Source organism: Vulpes vulpes, chromosome 3 (genome assembly GCF_048418805.1).
Source record: "Vulpes vulpes isolate BD-2025 chromosome 3, VulVul3, whole genome shotgun sequence".
NCBI lineage: Eukaryota > Metazoa > Chordata > Mammalia > Carnivora > Canidae > Vulpes > Vulpes vulpes.
In genome coordinates, this window is record NC_132782.1 from 88,356,187 (window position 1) to 88,378,097 (window position 21,911).

The following is a 21,911-nucleotide window of genomic DNA, read 5'->3' on the forward strand; positions in this document are numbered from 1 at the left end:
ATTACAAATTAAATTTCTTTAATGACTGTGCTGCTATTCAGATTATCTCATGTAGGTTAAGTTTGGGTACTTTGTAGTTTTTGAGAATTGGGTCCGATTAATCTAATCATGCCTGTAGTATTATCTTTTTTTTTTTTTTTTTAAGATTTTATTTAGGGCAGCCTGGGTAGCTCAGCAGTTTAGTGCCGCCTTTGGCTCAGGGCATGATCCTAGAGACCCAGGATTGAGTCCCATGTGGGGCTCCCTGCATGGAGCCTGCTTCTCACTCTGAGACACACACACACACACACACACACAGAGGCAGAGACACAGGCAGAGGGAGAAGCAGGCTCCATGCAGGGAGCCCGATGTGTGACTCCATCCTGGGACTCCAGGATCACACCCTGGGTCGAAGGTGGCACTAAACTGCTGAGCCATCCAGGGATCCCCCTGTAGTATTATCTTTTTAATAGTTGTAGGAACTGTAGTAATATCTCCTATTCATTCCTAATATTAGTTATTTATGTCTTCTTTTTTCTTTTTCGGGTCCTTAAAGTGAGTCCTTAAATTATTGATTTGGGAGCTTTCCTCATTTCTTTTTTTATTTTTTAAATATTTACTTATTTATCTTGGCCGGGGGCATAGAGACAGCATGCAAGTAGGGGGAAGGGCAGAGGAAGAGGGAGAGAGAGAATCTCAAGTAGACTCCACACTGAGCACAGAGCCTGATGCAAGGTCACCTTGTGGTCATGACCTGAGCCTCCAGGACCAAGAGTCAGACGTTCAACCGACTGAGCCACACAGGTACCCCTCTTCTTATCTAATATAAACATAATGCTATAAATTTTCCTCTTAGCACATCTTTAGATGCATCCCACCATTTTGGTCTTTTTGACGTCATTTTCATTCAGTTGTATGTATTTCTCTTATTTCCTTTAAGATCGTGTCTCTAATCTATGAATTATGTAAAAGTATGTTGTTTAATATCCACATGCTTAGAGATTCCCCTATCTTTCTGTTATCTAATTCTAGTTTGGTTCCATTATGTTCATAGAACATACTTCGTATGATTCCAATTTTTTAAGATTTGAACTGAGGTTTGGTGTTATGAGCTAAGATAGGTCTATTTTGGAAAATGTGCCATTCTTTAAAAGAATATGTATTGGGTAGAGTTGTTCTAAAAATGTCAGTTAGATCCTGTTGGTTGGTTGATGGTTCAGTCCTTCCAGATCTTTACCATCAACTGTTTCTGTCAATTGGTGAGAGTCCCCAAATAGAATGTGGCTGTGCCTTTGTCTCAGGTCAGCTTCTGTTTCCCACACTTTGAAGTTCTGATGTTTGGAGCACACACAGGGAGGATGCCTATGCCTCTGTGGTGGGAGTCATACTTTCATCCTTAAGTAATGGATGGTTCTTCCCTTTGTAATAGTCTTTGATCTAAAGTCTACCTCATCAGATAGTAACAAACTTAGTCCTGCTTTTTTTTAAATTGGTGCTTGCATGATATAACTTTCCACTTGCTACTCTCAACCTATATAGATGTCATTATGTTTGAAGTGGCTTTTGTAGTTATGCAGTTCTGAAATCCTCTCTGCAAATCTCTATCACTTAATTGGTGCATTTAGATTGTTTATTCACTCTCTTGTTTTTTCTTTCACTTCTATTGCCTTACTATAGGTTTATTGAATGATTTCTAGGATTCCATCTTTATTTATAATGGTTTTTAGTATACCATTTTGTGTAGTTTTCTTAGTGGTTTCTCTAATTATTACAGTAGACATAAATAACTTGTATCAACACCCCACTATTCAGATGAAGTATGGAGAGTCTGTTCCCTTCCTCATTGCTTAAATATAAATGTCTTAAGTACCCCTCTCCATACACTTAGCACTTCATTTTTTATTTTATTTTTTATTTATTTATTTATTTTATTTTATTTTTTAATTTATGATAGTCACACACACACACACACACACACACAGAGAGGCAGAGACACAGGCAGAGAGAGAAGCAGGCTCCATGCACCAGGAGCCCGACATGGGATTCAATCCCGGGTCTCCAGGATCGTGCCCTGGGCCAAAGGCAGGCGCCAAACTGCTGTGCCACCCAGGGATCTCCACTTAGCACTTCAGATGGTATTATAATTTTTTCTTCAGATTCCAAATATAACGTTAAAAACTCATAGGAGAAGGAATCTGTACTGTTTACTTTCATCCAACCTATCTCTTTGTTCTTTCCTTCGTGCAGCCTCAAACCTCCTTCTCTGCTCTTTCCTTTGTGTTTGGAGGGCCTTGGTAGGCCATGCTTCAAGGACAGGTGTTGTAATGACAGGCTCTCTGAGTTGCCCTCTTCATTCCTGAAGGATATCTTTGCCAGATGTAGATACAGAATTACCAAAACTGGAAGCTCCTTTTGTCAGCCTGAAGAGCTTTAATTTTGCTTTACCTTTTATAAGTATGATACATCTTTGAATTGATTTGATTTTTATCTTCTTTGCCATCCACTCCACTTCCTGAATCTACAGACTGGTGGGGATATTCCAGTCTGGGAAGGTTTTAGCCATTATTTCCCAGAAGGCTTTTCTAGTCCCACTTTCCTGGTCCTTTCCTGCTGGCATCCCAACTACCTGAATGTTAGATCACAGATTGTGGAGGACCTCTTTTGTAGGTCTATTTTTCCTTTGTTGTTCAGACTGAGTAAATTTTGTTGATCTGTCCCCATATTCACTATATTCTATATTCTATCCTTGTCATCTCCATTCTTCTACTGAGCTCATCCACCCATCTATTAATTTTGATTATTGGATATCTCAATTCACTAATTTCTATGTGATTATTTTTTTTATTCCTTCTTAGCTGAGATTTTTCTATTTCTTCAGTTGTTTAAAAATAATTAATAAATGTTACTGAAGCACTTTTATGAGGGCTGCTTTAAAATGCGTACCAGGCAATTTCAACATCTGATTCATTGCAGTGTTGGCTATAGTTGACTGATTTCTCATCCTGGTTCTTGGTATGGTATGATTTTCAATTGTATCCTGGACATTCTGGATATTATATTGAAACTCCTGATCCTATTTAAATACTTTATTCTAGCAGGCAAAGCTAGGCTTTATGTATAAGTCTAGCCGACTTTTGTGTCTGTAGCTCTAATGATAATTTACTTTGCAGAGCTATTCAGGTCTCCTCCGTTCTATGGGGTCTGCACAGGCTCCTACTCTATCCTTGCTATGGCTATCTGTGGGGACAGAAGGTGTTTCCCTAGGCTACTCTGTGTCACTGGTTCCAAGGTGAGGGATACCTGGTCCTGAAGTGAGAAAGCTTCTTTAGGCCATCAAGTGCTAGTAAACTTCTCAGTCACAGTCTTGGCTAGTAATACCTGAGGAGGGAAGCCCACCTGGTCCACCTTCTTCCACTGGGGATGGATCAGAAAATGCTGAATCAAACAGTTTTTAATTTAATAAAAACTCTGGTAATATAACGTTCATTCATTTATAGTCTGCAGTTTGCAAAAAGTGAAATAAAACCTTAAGTCTGCAATTATATTTGGACAATTTATGACATTCTAGTATACTTGTGAGTAGTGTAGTTTAATATCTGTCATTAACTAATACTAATTACATGTGCAATTATTTTGGAATATAGTGAATAAGGACAACTACAGTCTTAGCATTTAACAGATTTTAAGTCATCATCTGAGAGGTTGAACCAACTGAGAGATGAGCGTTCTTCCTACTTGATTCTTCACTTATTTTTTATTTGAGTTTTAATGCTATATAATATTGATTCACAACCTAAAAGATCAGAATTATAATCAATCTGAGCCCACAGGGAACCCTGGGTGGCTCAGCGGTTGAGCGCCTGCCTTCGGCCCAGGGCGTGATCCTGAGGTCCCGGATCAAGTCCGACATCAGGCTCTCGGCAGGGAGCTGCTTCTCCCTCTGCCTATGTCTCTGCCTCTCTCTCTCTCTCTCTCTCTCTCTGTGACTATCACAAATAAATAAAAATTAAAAAAAAAATCTGAGCCCACACTGCATTCTCACAGAGCCCATTTTAAAGTCTAAAAAATGGTGTCATTCATTAATTTCATTGTAATTTGCACTTAATTAGAACCTCCCCTGTTTGACCCTTATATACAAAACAATTCATTCTGGCACAATTGGGAAATAAGATAACTTACAAGAGCAAATTTCTCAGACATTTAATGCTCAATGCTTCAAGCATAGAAACTTGTTTTAGAATGACTATTTAGAGAAAGTTTTGGAAATTAATTGTACAGCAGTTCTCTTCTTTCTTAAATTAAGTGTACTGATGACATTTAACCTTTTTTTTGATGTCTCTGGACCATTTTCGCAATTTGTAGATTGTTCTGTAATGTATTGATAATGACACCAACTACTTACATGATATGTACAGAACACATAGCATTTTAAGAGCATCATTTTACTAGTATGAAATAGGCAAATAGAATAGTTATCATTCTCAATTTGGGAAGAAACGAAGTCTCAGGGAAAGTGAATGACTAGCTGATAATTAAATAGCCCATCAAAAGGCAGGAAAAGAGGTTCAGAAAGCTAACATTCACATTGTGTTTTTATAGACAGAGCACTTTTCCTAAATATTTTTTCACATAATTTAAATAACACTCATTAGGGATGCTTGGGTGGCTCAGTGGTTGAGCGTCTATCTTTGGCTCAGGTTGTGATCCTGAGGTCCTGGGATCCAGTCCCACATTGGGCTCCCTGCAGGGAGCCTGCTTCTCCCTCTATGTCTCTGCCTCTTTCTATGTGTCTCTCATGAATAAATAAAATCTTAATAAACAAATAAATAAACAACACTAATTACTACCCTTCATATTTTATAAGGAAACTGAGGCTGGGAGATTTAAAGCAATGGTCTGGTCACAAAGGGAGCAAAGCAAGGTCTCTACCTCCTGATCCTGGGTTTTCTGTAGTTCGGGAGTTTTTAAAGCCCTTTGGATCTAAAGTCCAGAGCTGCTTCTGCTGTACCATATCTGCAGGGTTATTCACACCTTCATGATGTGGCTTCAAACGCCAGCCGTTCTGTGATCCCCGGCTCCGCATTCCACATTCTTCCATCCCCTCTGCTGCCGCGGGGTTGCTGCCTCACTCCTTGCTGCTGTCTGTACCCTAGACTCTCACTGTTTCTGATCTGATATTTCAAATGTGTTTGTGGACAGAGATGAAACAGCCTTTGAATTAGGGTCTGAGGAGCTCTCCCTTTTAAATCAAGCCATGAATTACTGTGACGTCTCTCTTGGTTGTATAAAACCTGCTTTGCTGATGTCTGGTTTTCATTTATGTTCTTAAAGGCAGTGATTACAAGGTATAGGACTCATTAACAAGTGACAGGTTGTGACTATATCATCTTATAAGCAATATTACACAATAATTAGTTAAATATTAAATTGAGGAGTGGTTTTGCTTTCAAGTCTAGGGTATTCTCCAGATGAAAGCTCTAGTTCACATTCTGTGACTTAACGATCAAACACTATGACAGAAAGCTGTGGAGAGATACCTGATGACTGAATGGATCTTACTCTAATCGAGTTGACATAGGTTTAAAAAGGTAAGTTTTTGTACTTTCTGTTATAAATACTAACACCTAGACCAAGCCTCATTCAATGGTAAGAGGCTGTGTTGGGGAGAAAGAAGGAAGGGATCTCTAAGATCACGAAAGCAACCAACTCCTGAGGGGAAGCAGAGAACGTGTGTGATCATCTGCGCCTTCCCTCCCCAAACCCTTTCTTTCTTTAAATTCTTTGGGAACCTTTTTTCTCCCCTGAGGATTTTTCCAGGCATGGACAGAAAAACAGCCACAACTGTACTTTACTGAGAGTCTCAGTTACCAAAGGACTTTGAATTAAACATCATTATCTTTCTATCCTAACAGAGGAAGACAGTGTCTTCACCATCAGTTTGTGGCCAGATACAGGCCACTTTGAAGCAAGTGTTTGTCTCAGGGGAGTGGTGGAACTTTCCAGCTTGTGGAGGGGTTCCTGGAGCTCTCTACTGCCTCCCATGGCCCGAAACCCCTTCTCCTGCAGGCAGGCTCCAGCCATGGCCCGGGTGACAGTCTGTCCTCCCCTGGCCACATGGATGTCTCCTTGGTTCTATCTCTCCCTGAAAGACAGGTTTGGGACTAATAAGACAATTGGTATTCTGGGTACTGAGTGTGTGGGTCTGCACCTTCACAGAAGCTTTAGGAAATGCTCTAACCTACAGGAGGGGATGGAGTGCTAGGACTAAAGGTTATGTGGGGGAGATGCTGGGAGGTACCTGGGCCCTCACTGAGCCACTCGGTGGATATCCAGCCACATGTAGACTCAACTCTTCATGTAACCTTTTCTGACCCTTTCCCCCAAAACAAATTTCCATTGTGTCCAGGTATATCTAGTGTGTATTTCTAACAATAGAATTACTGCATGCTACGTGTCTATTTACATGCCCACTACCGTGTAAGTCATGAAGCCAGTGAAATCTTATTCATCTTTATAACAATGGATGACAAATATGGTTATGACATTACTGAGCACTTGCTTTGTTCCCAACATAAGCCTTTCACAGACATTTTCTCACAGAACCCTCCCAATAACTTTCATGTAGATACTGTCGTTAATCTTAATTACAAATGAGGAAACTGAGCTTTAGAGAGAGTAGATAACCTGCCCACATAAGACAGCCACCAGAGAGAACTCTCCTGGAGAGTCAACCATGCCAGACTCCTCCCAGGCCTCTGCTTCCCATGGCAGCCAAGGTCACAGATAGGAACAGGTCCTACCCCACTGAATGGATGCTCAGAATAAACGTTGTGCTCAGAATAAAATTCCAAATGATACAAATGACCCAAAGAGTCCCAAGGGGTCTAGTCTCTGCCCCTCTCCAACCCTACTGCTGGGAGGGACTCTTCCCCTGACTTAGCACACTCTCATCCATTTATTTCCTCCTGCTTCTCTAGTAAATTTAGCTCTTTTGCTCTGGGGTCTCTGAGCTAGCCAAGTACCTCTATGGCGTAAAATGCTCAGACCCTAGGTATTTGCTGGCTCATTCTTAAACTTCTGAAATCTGTGCAAATGTCACCTATGAGAGGAGCAGCCTTCCTTGACCATCCACCAAATTACCCACCACCCATGTTACACAAATCTATTTCCTTCATACAGTTTCTAGCCATCTGTAATTCTCATTTATTCATTTGTTTATTGTCTCCCTCATGTAGACCTTATGTGGTCAGAGACCTGATCTGTCTACTCTCTGATGTATCCCTAAAGTATAAGCCCAGAACTAAATAAACATTTAATGACAAATAAATAGATCCTTAACAGCAAAGTTGATGGAGAGTAAAGGATCCCTAATTTAATGGAGAGTATTTTCATTTCATTTATTTATTTAAAGATTGATTTATTTATTTTAAAAAGAGCAAGCAAATGACAGGGGGGAGGAGTGGAAGGCTAGGAAGAGAAGCAGATGCCCCACTGGGTGTGGAGCCTGACATGGGGCTCGATCCCACAACTCTGAGATCATTATTTGAGCTGAAATCAAGAGTCAGATGCCTAACCAACAGAGTTACCCAGGTGCTCCTGAGAGTTTTTCCATTTTAAAGGAAAAAAAGAAAAGTTGCAAGACTGTTTAGAAGTACCTTTGTAATGTCTAAAAAAGTCAAATCATTTCATTTCCTGTGATAAAAGAGATGGTATATCAACTTTCTTAAATTATATAATTCGAACTTTTGGACGCAAAGCTATTCTACCTTCTGAATGATAATAAAAATTGCTATCAAATTACAGTTAATGAACTCACAAAAGCACCTTCTGAGAGCTCTCTGGAAGTAAAATTTAATTTTTAAAGTTTGAAAATGACATGAATGTAAAAAAAGAGTTTTCAAATATGCTTGATGTTTTAGAGAAAAATCTCTATATTACTACATGAAGCCACAGTAATGAAGGTATCAGCCAGGTATATATTAATGGTTAGCATTCAATAAGCTAGATAACAGCATAATGCAATTTGAAAACAAACAATTAAAGGCCAGTGCACACATTCCCAGGGCATTTTCTAAGATGCAGATGGAGGCTGGCTCCTGAGACTTTTGACCCAACCATCTCCCTGTTGCTTTCTCCATGGATCAGGATCCCTTCTGCTCAGGCACTAGCACAGCCACAGTTAACGTGGGATGTGCAAGCACTCCCACCTCTTTGCCTCAGCGGCCACTCTTCTAACATGTGACAGGACACAGGAAGTGTATAACAAAATCTAGACACTAGACAACTATTGCAAAGCACTGAAAACAGCCTGTTCTCATATCAAAACTAGAAACAACTCCAATCAGAGCTCTGTCCTTAATAATCCTAAAATGTGAATTTTAATAATAAACAATTCTATTTGAGCAATGGATTTTCTTTCTGGGATGGCATCGGGTAACCAAATAACCAGCGAACAAACACATTCCTGTGTGTCCAGTGGGTGATGATCTCACATCAGGGTGGTCATCCTGAGGGACACGGAAGTATTTCACATGACCCCTCTTATGAGAAACCCAGGTGGGAAAACAAGATGCAAACATGGGACAGAGTGGTATGCTAATTACAGCATACCACTGGCTGTAAGTATCACAGAATCCATCACTGAAAGAAAAGACAAATGTCAATTCTCTATCTGTCCTGAAGGGATTGAAAATGGGAAATATGTTATAAGCAGTATCTAAAGTTTAATAAGAAATGTTTAGAGTTTTAATAAAATCTCTTTATCTACAGTCAAATAATATATCAAATAATTAAAAAATAACTTATCTGACATAAAAAAAATACAAAGAGGAAGAGAATATTCAAGTCTCGGGGCATCCAGCACATGTTTTGTTCCACTGAGCTTGCAGTGAAGCTCATCCCTGAGGTCCTAGGTGACAAGCATAAGAAGAGAAAACCTGGAATTTCTAACCTTTGTACATTCTAGTGAGCCAGGATCTCCCCTTTGATTTTACAAGTTTAGTTCCTCCCACAAAGTGACTAGAAAGGTTTTGCAAAAGCCAAATTTCAAGATAAAGATTTTACTTAGAAAACAAGGAACCATTTGTTGATGCAACCCAACAAACACAAAATTATACACAACAAGGGAGTGACCAAAGCAAACTGCTTGGGAAAGGGGACAACTCTGACCAAAACAATATCTAAGCAGACTGCTTTTTAAACACAAAACATTTTATTTTGAAATACTTATAGATTCATAGGAAGTTGGATAATGAGTACAGAGAAAATCTGTGTGCCTTTCATCAAGACTCCTCAGACACATCTTAAGTGCAATGTAATGAAAAACCAGGAGGCTGACATGGGGACAAGGGGTGGCACTTTATTACATGTGCAGCTAGCTTCACCTATCCAGTCAGGATGCAGAAGTATTCATCACCACAAACACCTCCCTTGTGCTTGCCCTTAGAGGACACATCCACCCTCTCCCCTCACCTGATATCCACTAACCGGTTCTTCAAGTATATAATTTTGTCATTTCAGGAATGTTCTATAAACACAGCAGTATGTGACCTTTTGAGACAGGCCTCTTTCCATTCAGGATAAGTCCACAGAGATCCACCAGAGGGGGGCCAGATAGGTAATGGTTCATTACTTTATAATGTAGAATAGCATTCTTATGGGATGGATACCCCACACTTTGTTTAGTCATTGTCCACTCAAGAACATACAGATTATTTCCAGTTTTTGGCCACTATGAACAAGGCTTCTGTGAACAGGTGGGTGCCTATTTTGTGCAGATGTAGGTTTTCATGTCTCTGGGATGAATTGCTATCTTACAATCAGTGTATGCTCTGCTGTTTGTAGAAACTATCAGACTATCTTCCAGTGAGGCCAGACATTTTACCTTGTCACCAGCAATGTCTGATCGACCCAGGTGTTCCAGATCCTTGGAGGCATTTGCTATTTGTCAGTACTTTTTATTTTAGCGGTTCTAATAGCAACATAGGGATATCTCATCGTGGTTTTAATTTGTATTTCTCTGATTGCCAGGAGTGTTAACTAGTTTTCATGTGCTTGTTTGCCATCTACCTGTCCTCTTTCATGCAATGTCTCCTCAGTGTTTTGCCCATTTCAGAATTGGGTTTTTTACCACAGTTTTGAGAGTTCTCTCTGTATCCTGGACATGAGTGCTTTCTCAAATATGTGGCTGGAAAATATTTTATTGCAGTCTGTAGCTTGTCTTTTCATTCCCTGACAGGCTTTTTAGCAGAGCTAAAGTTTTAAAATTTGAAGAATTCCCCAATTTATTGCTTTTTTCTCTTATGGACTGTGCCTTTGGTGGCATGCCTAAGCACTCTTCACCAAATCCTGACCCCAGAGATTTTCTCTTCTATCTTCTGAAAGTTTAATCATTTTACATTTACCATTTAAATCCAACATATTTTGAGTTAATTTTTATATGAGGAATAGGGTTTAGGTCAAGGTTTACTTTTTTGCCTCGGGATGTTCAATCATTCTAGCAATGCTTGCTGAAAAGACCATTATTCTTCCTTTGTTAAATTCCTTTATATCTTTGTAAAAAATTGGTTGGCTATACTTGTGTGGCTCTATTTCTGGGCTCTCTGTTCTGTCCCATTGATCTGTGTGTCTATCCCTATGCCAGTACCACAGAGTTTCTCTTACAATAGCTATGTAGTAAGAATTCAAATTGAGTAGACTGATTTTTCCCACTTTGTCCTTCTTTTCAATATTGATTCAGCCCCTTTGCTTTCCCACATAAATTTTATAACCATCTTTTCTATATCTACAACAATTTTAATAGAAATTTTATTAAACCTACATATACATCAGTTTGGGGAAAAACTGACTTCTGTCCATCCATGAATATGGCACATTTTCCCATATATTCAGATTATTTTTCTCATTAGTACTTTAGAGTTTTCAACATCAGGCCCTAAACATATTTTCTTAGCTGTATACCAAATTATACCTTTTTAAAGCAACTCTAAATATATTTGTATTTCAATTTTCATATGTTTATCATACTATATAAAAATGTTGTTGATTTTTGTATACTAATTTTGTATCTTATGACCTTGGAATTTTTTTTTGTAGAGATTATTCTAGTTTTTTTTTTTTTAAATAGATTCCTTGAAATCTTCTAGGTAGATCATCATGTCAACAGCAAATACAAAATTATTTTTCTTCTTTTCCTATCTGTGTACCTTTAGTTCCTCCCCAGCCCCATTTGGAGCTGGCTACAAATCCCAGTGCTGTGTTGAAGGGGTGTGGGGGGAATGGACACCCTTGCCTTATTTTTTATTTTTTGACACCCTTGCCTTATAACCACACCTGGGGGGAGTACACTCAGTGTGGCACCACTGAATATGATGTGAGCCATAGTTTTTGTACACACTACTCATCAAATTGAGAAAGCTCTATTTCTAATTTATCAACAGTTTTTTTTAGGAATGGGTGTGGATTTTGCCTAACAACTTTTCTACATCAATTGATCTGATCAAATGACTTTTCTGCTTTAGGCTGTTAGTATGCTTGATTGCAATGATTTATTTTTGAATACTGAACCAGCCTTGCATAACTGGCATAAATCCTATGTGAGCACTATGTATAATTCTTTTAAATATATTGCTGAATTCTATTTGGTAACAATTTGTTAAGGCCTTCCCTGTTTGTACTTATGAGGAATATTGGCTTGTCATGTTCTATGTGTGCATTTGGGTGTGGTTTTTCTGGTTTGGGTATCAAAATAATACTGCTGATTCATAAAATTAATTAAGAAGCATTTCACTCTCTTGTATTCTCTGAAGAGATTGGGCAAAATTGCAGGGGGGGGGTTGGTTTGTTTTTGTTTTTATTTTTAAGTTTGGTATCATTCTTCAGTGAAACTATCTGGGCCTGGAGATTTCTTTTTAGGAAGGTTTAAAATTTTGAAATGAATTTCCTTACTATTTGTAGGGATTCTCGAGTTGTCTAGTTCATGTTGAGTGAGTTGTGGCAGTTTGTGTTTTTTGGGGAATTGACTTACTTCATCTAAATTGTCAGACTTTGCATGTAGGGTTATCCATTGTGTTCCATTATTTTCCATTTGATACCTGCAGTATCTGACATGCCATCACTTGTTTCAGCCCAGATATATGTTGTGTCCTCTCTCTTTTCTGTGTCAGTTTAATTAGAAGTTTGTCTATTTTGATTTTTTTTTACCTAGCTTTTTTTTTACATTGATTTTCTCTTTCTCCTTGTTCATCTTTCTTCTTTTCCTTCTTTCTGCTTGTATTGGGTTTACTTTGCTCTTGTTTTTCTAGCTTCTTAATGTTGGAGCTTTGATGGATTCTAAACTTTTATTCCTTTCTGATATAAGAGTTTAGCACCATAAGTTTCCCTCTTCATCTGCTTTAGGTGTGTCCCATTAGTTATAATATGTTGTGTTTTAATTTTCCTTTAAAGTATTTATTTTGTGTCTTTGACCCATGGATATTTTGAAATGTGTTGTTTCCAAGTGTCTGGATATTTTCTTGCTACCTTTCTGTTATTAATGTCTAATTTGATTCAGTTGTGGTGAGAAAACATACTCTATGATTTCAATTATTTTAAATACGTTAAGGTTTCTTTTTGGTTTCATTATACCCCTTCTTTGCTCTAAACTCTATTTTAGCTAATATTAATCCAGCCAGTCCTGATTTCTTTTGATTTATATTTTCATGGCTTTTTAAAGTACTTTTACTTTCAATGTACCTAAAACAATTATTTTGAATTTAGTTTATTGTAGACAGCACATAGTTGGGTCATGATTTTTTTTAAATTACCCACAAATCTCTGTCTTTTCACTGGTATATCTTTACCATTTATACTTACTGCAATTATGGATATTTGGGGGTTTAGGTCTATCATTTATTTTTTTGTCTGTTGCTTATTTTCTCTATGTTTTCTTTAAAAAATTTCTCTGATTTCTTTTTTGGCCCCCTTGAATGTTACTTGAATATTTTTGGAATTCTATTTTTGATGTATCTGGGGTTTTTGAGTGTATTTATTTGCATAGTGTTTTAGTGGTTGTTCTAAGTATTACATTTTATTCACATAACTTACCATGGTGTGCTAGTGTCAACATTTTACCAGTTTTTTTTTTTAATTTTTTTTTTTTTATTTATGATAGGCACACAGTGAGAGAGAGAGAGAGAGAGGCAGAGACACAGGCAGAGGGAGAAGCAGGCTCCATGCACTGGGAGCCCGACGTGGGATTCGATCCCGGGGCTCCAGGATCGCGCCCCGGGCCAAAGGCAGGCGCCAAACCGCTGCGCCACCCAGGGATCCCAACATTTTACCAGTTTGAGTGAAATACAAAAAGCTTACCTCACTTTAGATTCCTTATCCTACCCCATGTATAAGATCGTCATAAATATTTCCTCTACATTTCCGATATGCATTTTGCAGTGTGTACTTTTTGCTTCAACCATCAAACATAATTTAGAAAATTCGCAATTATCCTTAAACTATTAAAAAAAAATGTGAGAGGAAGGAAAGCTTCCAAATAATATTCTATGAGGCCAGAATTACCTTGATACCAAAACTTGACAAAAACATTACAAAATAGAAACCTACTGGCCAATATCTCTGATGAACACAGATGAAGAAAACCTCAACAAGGTATTAGCAAACTACATACAAAACATTAAAAAGATCATTCACCGTCATCATGTGGGATTTATTCTAGGGATGCAAGGATGGTCCAATATTTGTAAATCAATGTGATACACCACATCAACAAATTGAAGGATAAAAATCATATAATTATCTCAATAAATGCAGAAAAGTATTTGACAAAATTCAACATTTACTCATGAAAAAAAACTCTCAACAAAGTAGAGTTAGAGAGAACATATCTCAACATAATAAAGGCCATATGTGGAAAACCCACTGCTAACATATACCCCATGGTATATGTTAAAACAAAACAAAACAAAAAGACAAACCTGACAGCTTTTCCTCTAAGATCAGGAATAAGACAAGGAAGTCCACTCTTAGTCATCACAGTACTGGAAGTCGTGGCCAGAGCAATTACACAAGAAAAGGAAAAAGGGGCATGCATCTATGTTGGTAAAGAAGAAGTTAAAATGTCACTAGATGCAGATGACATGATGTTATACATAGAAACTCCCAAAAACTCCACAAAAAAACTAAAAGTAAAAGGAGTCCAGTAAAGTAGCAGGACACAAAATTAATATCCAGAAATTAGGAGCATTTCTATATGTTAATAACAAAGTAGCAGAAAGAGAAATAAAGATGTGGTATATATATACAATAGAATATTACTCAGCCATCAGAAAGGATAAATACTTTACAGTGACATGGTTGGAACTGGAGTGTACTATGCTGAGCAAAATAAGTCAATCAGAGAAAGATACTTATATGGTTTCTCTCATATGTAAAATATAGAAAGCAGCACAGAGGGTCATAAGAAAGAGAGGAAAAACTTAATAGGAAGTCATCAGAGAAGAAGAAAAACCATACAAGACTCTTAACTATAGGAAACAAACTGAGGGTTAGTGGAGGGAAGGCAGAAAGGGGGATGAGGTAACTGGGTGATGGGCGTTAATTAAGGAGGGCAGGTGATGTGATGAGCACTGGGTATTATATGCAGCTGATGAATTACTGGAAACAAAGTATGTACTATAGGTTGGCTATTTTGAATTTTAAAGAAACTAAAAAAAAAAAAAGAAGAGTAATTAAGAAAATAGCATTTACAATTGCACCAAAAAGAATAAAAGACCCAGGAATAAACTTCTAAACAATGAGGTAAAAGACCTGTACTTTGAAAACTATAAAACAATGATGAAAGAAACAGAAAATGACACAAACAAATGAAAAGATATTCCATGTTCATGTAGTGGAAGAATTAATACTCTTAAAATGTTCATATTATCCAAAGCAATCAACAGATTCAATTGTAATCCCAATCAAAATACCAAAAGCAAAAGCATTTTTTTTTACAAAACCAAAACAAATAATACTAAAGTTTGTAAGGAATCACAAAAGACCTTGAATAGCCAAAGCAATCTTGAGAAAGAACAAAAAATCTGGAGGTATCATAATTCCAGATTTCAAGATATACTACAAAGCTATAATAATCAAAACAGTATGGTCCTAGCACAAAAATAGAAACATAAATCAGTGGAACAGAACAGAGTACCCAGAAATAAATTCATGACTACATGGTCAATTAATCTATGAAAAGGAGGTAAGAATATACAATGGGGGAAAGACAGTCTCTTCAATTAATGGGGATGGAAAAACTGGACAGTTACATATAAAAATGAAACTGTGCCACTTTTCAACACTTTACACAAAAATAAACTCAAAGTCAATTAAAGAACTATATGTGAGACCTGAAACCATAAAAAAAAATCCTAGAAGAGAACGCAGACAGTAATTTCTCTGATATGAGCCATAGCAACATTTTTCCAAATACGTCTTCTAAGGAAAGGAAAACAAAAGCAAAAATAAACTATTGGGACTAAATAAAAATAAACGGCTTTTGTACAGCAAAGGAAATCAGCAACAAAGCAAAAGGCAATTTACTAAATGGGATATTTGCAAATGATAAATCCACTCTGGGGTTTAAATCCAACTATATATATTAAGGACTTACACAACATCAAAAAGCAAAAAATACTTTTAAAAAATGGGCAGAGGACCTAATAGACACTTATCCAAGGAAAACACACAGATGGCCACAGACACATAAAAAGATGTTCAATATCACTAATCATCAGGGAAATGCAAATTAAAACCATGGTGAGATATCACCTTTTATCTGTTAGATGGCTAACGTAAAAAAGACAAGAAACAACAGGTGCTGGCCAAGATGTGTAGAAAAAGGAACACTCATATGGTGTTGATGGGAATGCAAATTGATACAGCCACTCTGGAAATCAGTATGGAGATTCTTCAAAAGATTAAAAATAGAAATACCATATGATCTAATAATCCCACTATGGGTATTCACCCAAAGAAGATTTAAAACACTAATTTGGAAAAAAATATGTACTCATATGTTTATTGCAGCATTATTTACAATAGCCAAGATATGGAAGCAACCTTAAGTGTCCATTGATAAACAAATGGATAAGGAAGGTGCTACACACACGTGCGCATGTGCATGTGCACACACATACACACACAGTGGAATATTACACAGTCATAAAAAAGGATGAAATCTTGCTAACTGAGATAACATGGATGGACCTGGAGGGTATATGCTAAGGAAGATAAATGAAGCTGAGAAAGACAAATACCATGAGGAATCTTTAAAAAATGAACAAACAAAAGGCAGAATCAGCCCTGTTAATACAAAGTGATGGTTGCCAGAGGAGAAGGGGTAGAGGGTGGGAAAAATGGTTGAAAGGCTTCCAGTTATGCAATGAATCAGGCACAACATGGGGAATATATAGCCAATGATATTGTAATAGTTATGTATGGGGACAGATGGTAGCTACACTTGTGGTGAACATGTTGAATTGTATAAACTTGTTGAATTACTATACTGTACATCTGAAAATAATGTAACATTGTGTGTCAACTATACTCAAAAGAAAAAAGAACATTCATATGGAAAAAGTCTATCTTATTCATCCATTTTGTTCTGTTTTTTCTTCCTGATATTCTAAGATTCCCTCCACCTTTTTTTCCCTTTACCATTTCTGTTTTTTAGAGTACTTCCTTTAACTATTCTTTAAGGGTAATTATTGTAACAATACTCTGATTTTTCATCCATCTAAAAGTGGTTTAATTTTTCCTTCATTCCCAATAGTTTTACCAGATACAGAATTAGTGGTTGACAGGTCTTTTCTTCCAGTACTTGAAAAATGTTCTGCTACCTTCTTATGCTCTCCATAGTTTCTAATAAGAAATCTGGTGACATTAGAATTTTTTTTTCCCCCTATAGGTAAGGTGTTATTCTGTTTGGCTGCTTTCAAACCTTTGTCTTTAGTTTCAGAAGTTTAACTATTATGTTTCTTGATGTGCATTTTTTTTAGATTTATGGTACTTGTAATTCACTCAGATTCTTAAATTGTAGGTTTGCATGTTGAGTCAAATTTGACATTTTTCAACCATTGTTTATTTAAATACTTTTTTATCCCCACTCCTCCTTCTTTCCTTCTGTGATTCGGATGACACAAACATTAGATTATTTTTTTTAAAAGATTTTATTTATTCATGAGAGACACACAGAGAGAGAGAGAGAGAGAGGCAGAGACACCGGCAGAGAGAGAATCAGGCTCCATGCAGGGATCCTGATGTGGGACTTGATCCCAGGACTCCAGGACTATGCCCTGGGCCAAAGGCAGATGCTCAACTGCTGAGCCATCCAGGGATCCCCCAAACATTAGATTCTTTTTGCCACAGTCCCAGAAGTCTCTGAGGCTCTAGTTTTGTATTTTTGATTCAGTCTTATTTTCTACGTTGTTCAAATTAACTAATTTCTATTTCTATCTTAAAATTCATGGATTCTTTTCTTTGTCCTCTCCTTTCTGCTGTTAAGTATGTCCACTTAAAGGTGTTTTAAGTTGTGTATTTTTAAGTTCTAAAATGTTTGTTTTGTACTGCTTTATCTATTTCTTTGCTGAGACTTTCCATTTCTTTCAAGTGACAATATCCCCTCTCCCTCTTTATTTCCAGCATGCTTGAAATTGCTCATTGAAAGACTTTTATGATGGTTGCTTTAAAATGCTGGTCAGATATTTCTAAAACCTGTGTCATGTTGGTGTCTGTTGATTATCTTTTGTCATCCAAGTTGAGACATTCCTGGTTTTTGTTATGGTGAATGATTTTTCAATTAAAACATGGGCATTTTTAAAAAAGATTTTTATTTATTTATTCATAGAGACAGACAGAGAGAGAGAGAGAGAGAGAGAGAGAGAGAGAGAGGCAGAGACACAGGCAGAGGGAGAAGCAGGCTCCATGCAGAGAGCCTGACGTGGGACTCGATCCAGGGTCTCCAAGATCATGCCCTGGGCTGCAGGCAGTGCTAAACCGCTGCACCACCGGGGCTGCCCAAAACATGGGCATTTTGAATAGCATGCTATGAAATTCTGGATGTTACCTAAATCTTCTCTTAGCCAGTCTCTTTTGAACTGCTTTGGTGGAGGAAGGGTAACCCTTCCCCTCATTACTACCAGGTGTGGGTAGAAGGCTCATTAGTGCTGGGTTGGGGGTGGGGACTCAGGCTCCAGACTAGGTTTCCACTGATACATCTCTGGGGAGGTGGAGAGAGGTCTGCCATTGTTCCAGATCTTGCCTCCAATGACATTGTCGGGGAGGGGTTCCTTATTACCAATGGTGGAAGTGAAAGTCAAGTAGACATTACTCAGTGAGGAGAGAAGGGTACCTTGGTAGCACCAGGTCTGAGAAGTCCAGGCTCCCCCGGACTGATCCCCTCTGGAACCAGGGAGGGATCTCCTCTGGAACCAGGGAGGGAACTCATTACTACCCAGAGGGATCTAAGTCTTGGCTACACACTCAACTTCTTTTTCACCACTACAGTCAAGGGTGGGGGATGGAGAACCTCATGACAGCCTGGTAAGACTGGAAGTCTAGGCTCCCCACTGGGTCTTTGCTTGTGGGGTCTGTGGGTTTTCCCACAGAGTTTTCTGTGGTGTTTACTGCAGTGAGGTGGCTATTGTCTAAAAGTTTTTTGTCTTGACAGGCTGTTCTCTTTTTATGGTCTTTTGGCTAGAAAGGGTAGGGTTTCTTGGAAGCTTTTATTTATATATGCTCACTTTGGCTTCTCTGACCCCCAAGCTAATAAATATGAGGAAAACATTAATCTCAGGGAATCCACCACTGTGTCACTCATTGAGTCTCAAGGTCCCCAGGCGGTCCACCTCCTTCTCCACGCCATTCAGAGTCTTCTTGTGGTTTTCATATAGAACATTCATGGATTTCAGCTGTCCTTTGAAGGAAGAATAGAAGCAAGTGTGTCCACTCCACCTCTCCGGAGACATGAATTGGGAAGATTCTCTTAACAGTTTTTCTTTCTCTTCCACAGATTAATGATCAGCAAAATAACATTCAAGGATCATTAGCACATAGAAATGCCAGAGGAACAATAACAACAGAAAAGCCTACACAGGAGTGAAACAGGAAGAAGAAATGAATATGAATAAATTATTAACTCTACACCAAGTTTAGAAGTAAAAAAAAAAAAAAAAGTGCTTCATATAAAGTTTAGCTTAGGGCAGAAGATATGAAAGAATGGCAGAGATGGTGAAAGAACTGGGGCCTGATACGGGGCTCAATCTGAGAAGCCTGAGATCATGACCTAAACCAAAATCATGAGTTGAATGCTTAACTAACTGAGCCATGCAGGCACTCCAGGAGACTTTTTTAAGGTTTCATGTCAACGTTTAAGGCAGCAAAGTGGAGGAGAAGTTCTCCACATCATTAGCCAAGTATCACTCAATTCCATTAGTTGAAGACAAAACCTAATTGCTGAGAAAAAGCAGAGGCAGAAGTTCCAAATCAGCAACTGACATCCTAGAGATACACTGTGAATTACAGCAGGAAAGAAAGGGATGAGTAATTAGCACTACACATATTTCAGTACCGTGGCTTTTCTTATAATTAGCAGTCACATAATTTGAAAACCACCTTGTACAAAATCATTATTTCCAAAAGTAACAGAAAAAAAAAACATAACAAGGAATGGTTGACATTCCCTTCATTCATTCTACCTCGCTTTATTATAAGAGTTGGTCAAAGACAGCTAGAGGAAGCAAATCAAGAAAATAAAAGATTTCTTTCACATTGCAATGGGTATACCCCTTTGAAGGTCTTCAAAGGACTTCTAAACTACAGCTTCCCTCAGCATCACAGTTCTATATACACTTGCCACATTACTTATGTTTTCTTTTAGGGATTGCAACTGTAACTATTAGAAGTCTCCTGTCTGCTGGTGTTGACACCCTAGGGTGTTAGAAACAATGAGATGCTCCTCCTTTAGTGGATCAATTTTTATAATTATATTTTAGTATTTAAATTTAATAAACTAGTATAATAATTAGATAAGTTATAAAATAATCAAATGTTATTTATTTAATTCTTTAATTTTCTTAATGTTATTTAATATGTTAGCAGCTAGAAAGGACTAGAAAGAATTTCTAAATAAACTTAAAAACAGACAGTGTTGCAAAGGAAGAAAGAAAAGTATACTCTGGAGAAAAAGAAAGTTGGACTACATATTTCAGAGCACCATCACCCAATCCTGGGGCAGAAAATGAGAATTAGCAATTGGTGAGGGAGGAATTTTCATCACCCCTCATCAGTCCTTTGATCAACCACCAATCATTCACTACCAGTGCACTCCACACCCCAAAGGAGGCAGGCACAGCAACACATGTCCTACAATCTGCAGAAGTAGAGTGTGTGTGACCCAAGGAGTCTGAGGCAAGAAGGCTGGTTAAGATCACAGAGGGGAGCATGGATTTGAACAAGCACAATGAATTGCAGGTTCTATCTGCGAGTACCAAGGCAGAGAGAAGAGTATAACATGTAAGTTGAGGACATCATCTCTAGGAGGCCACTAAAGACATGAGAACCCAGGGAGATTGCTCAGAATGGGAAAAAAAAAAAGAGGGTCAAATAAAGAATGCACAGGAACACCAACATTTTAATGACAAAGCAAAATAGTAATTAAGAGAAAGAGTTCAAGGAAGACACACAAAAAAATAATATTGAGGAAGGCAAAAGAGATGTGTCAGAAAGCTGAAAGTCATAGCAGTTCCAAATGCTGAAAAAGCCAAAATAATGTAAAAAGCAGACACTGTCCATTAGCTTTGGTAACTGGGCTGTCAGTACAGAACCAAGCAAAGGCAATTTCAGTGGTGTCTTCTGAGTGTTAGCGCCAATCATCCTCAGTGTCACTGCACACACTGGCTACTGGCTCATATTGTCTTCTCTGTTTACATCCAGCCATTTATATTATTTGAATTAATAAACACATTTTACAAAGGCAATGGGAAAATGTATATATGACATAAAGCTCAACTAAATATATTTAGCTTAAACACTTAATGCATTGGCAATACATTTCTCCATGTTTTGTATTTCTGATTTTGTGAGGTACTCACATCTAAGTATGGCATCTCGCATCTAAGTACAAGCAAACTTATTATTCAGCTGTTAAAATTATTTTTTATGAAGTTCTTGATAAATGAAAATACTCAGGATATAATCTTACTTTGAAAATATTTACAAAATAGTTTATCAAATAGGATCTCCATAATAAAAACATACACAAAAGAAAGTAAACATAAGACAAAATATTTGTAACTGCCTATAGAAAATAGTGTTATGGGAGTTTTTTTTCTGCTGACTCATACTCTTCAGCATTTATGTAAGTATGTGTTTTGTATAATTTTACTAATCATGAAAAGGAATAATTAAAACCTATTAAAAGACAGAATCAATTTCCTGTCTTCCCACAAGTGTGTAGTAACCAAGTTCTTCTAGGGAAATACTTATTTAATTTGGGGTGTGAAGCAGCTATACATCACTGTGCCTTAGAAGAGAGCTGTCTTTCAACAACTCTAAGATTACATGCCATAAATATTTTTAGCAACCAGGAAAGTGTGAGTTCTACAGGAAAGTTGCATATTATAGTGATTCTGCCTCTAACATGTACAGTGCCCAAAGAGTCACTAACATGTACAGTGCCCAAAGAGTCACCGTGTGCTTGCTTTCTCAGACAAAGTATTTGCATGCTAAAGCAGTTTCAGATTTTGGTTAATAAGATGATGAAGAGACAGTAGAGCACTGAAAAGCCTATTACTGTAGGGGTGTGCTTGTACATATGTCTATTAACTTTTCATTTCATAAAAGTAATGATTTGCAGCAAGGATGCATGTTATTATGAAGAATCCTGCTGTTCTAGTGCACTG

General features: G+C 37.6%; 1 protein-coding gene across 3 annotated transcripts in view; it reads right to left on the reverse strand.

Annotated features, from left to right (window-relative positions):
• The window catches only part of SDK1 (sidekick cell adhesion molecule 1), an 885,268-nt gene that overhangs the window by 446,808 nt on the left and 416,549 nt on the right, over nucleotides 1–21,911 (reverse strand). The window lies entirely within an intron of this gene.